Source organism: Gekko japonicus, unplaced genomic scaffold, assembly GCF_001447785.1.
Source record: "Gekko japonicus isolate JY-2015 unplaced genomic scaffold, Gekko_japonicus_V1.1 scaffold2871, whole genome shotgun sequence".
In the NCBI taxonomy this organism is placed as follows: Eukaryota; Metazoa; Chordata; class Lepidosauria; order Squamata; family Gekkonidae; genus Gekko; species Gekko japonicus.
This window is the reverse complement of record NW_015162039.1, coordinates 3,978-5,614: the sequence shown is the minus strand read 5'-3', so window position 1 is coordinate 5,614 and position 1,637 is coordinate 3,978.

Below are 1,637 nucleotides of genomic sequence, written 5' to 3'. Positions count from 1 at the left end.
AAGACCAGTCTTATCAGAAGCACAGCTTGCCCAAGGTCATCCAGGCAGGCACAAGTGGCGGAGTGGGGAATCAAACCCGGATCTCCCAGATTAGAGTCCGCGCACTTAACCACTACACCAAAAGATTCTTAAGAGTAAGGCTGAGTCACGAGCAACCAAGATCAATATAATTCATGCCATAGTACCCCCCAGTGTGATGTAGTGGTTAAGAGCGGCGGATTCCCCACTCCTCCACATGAAGCATAAAAAAGGAGGTTCTGTTGCTGAGAAAGTACATGACGACACATTTAGCATGCTTCATAATTATTGAATAACACTGTTATGAATTGGTGTATCCAGGCCCTTGTGCTCCGAGCGGAGGCAGACTTTGTGATGGCCCAGAAGGTGTACAGTATGGCTGGCAAGGCCCTTTCGGGACAAGCTGAGGGTGACCTTACGATGATGAGAGCAAGGAGTCCCGGACTGCAGATAGTCTGTAACTCAGACTGCTGAAGTCTCCCTGTGAGTTTGGCATCTCTAATATGTGAGGAGGCTGTTCTACCACCTCCCAAACTGAACAAATCATGAACTGGTTTGGGAAACAGCGGCTCAGCCTAAGCCAACCAGCCACATCTCTCCTTATATATAATTGAATAGTGGGTGCCAAAGTTCTAATTCTAAAATGCACTCCCTTAGTGTATGGCTGATGGCACTGCTCCTCAGCATATATCGCCACCAATCAGAAGGCAAAGCCCGGGTCCTGCCCACACCACAACTGCTGCGACAACCTGGTCTTTTGCATATGGAAGCTGATTGGACTTCACTCCATTCCACACCTCAAACTCCCCCCCCGCAAGGCAGTTGGAATGTCAGTTACATATGGAACCTGCTGTATTCTGGTGGTGTGCAGATCCCAGGTTCATGTTTTAAAAGCAGACTGCCACTGTTTGCCCAAAGCCAGAGCACTCTCCCAGAGCCTCTTTCTAGATCCCGTTGTATTTATTTCCACAACGGGCCTTATTTCTAGTATATTGATAAAGTTGTAAGGTCCTCAGTATGCTGATTTACAGGAGGTGGGCATTTATCTCTCTAGTGTCATAATACAAGTCCTTTAGCTGTAGTAAGGGCACTGAAGGTCCACTCCATTTTCATTGACCGTCATTTAGCCTCCAAGAGACAGGCAGATAGTTTAAAACTACATAAGCATCCTTCAAAATCAATGAACATTTTAATACAAAATTAATATGGGCAATAACTTGCTCCAAGAAAAAAACATATGTCTGGACATGCCCAAAGCATACATTTAAGGGATGTATCCTGTGACTTACAATGCCAAGAATTAGATGCTTTACTGAAGAGTTGCTGGGGTTTCCAATATTATCCTAAACATAATTTGTTGCTGAATAAGTCTCAAGGCCCAAGGTTTCAATGTTGAATGCTTAGGACTGAATCATATAAACCAAGAGCTTACACTGACTGAATCATAAGGCCAGAGCCAAGATCACAGGCCAAGGCCAACCTGATCTGTAAGGGGCCAAGGCCACAATGAAGATCACTGATCAGATGCCAGAAGATCAGAAGCCAAGACTTTGCCAACTCATAAGCGAGGAGCAAAGGTCAAGGCAAGCAAGAATCAGAGTTCAGGAAGGCAGGAGGGG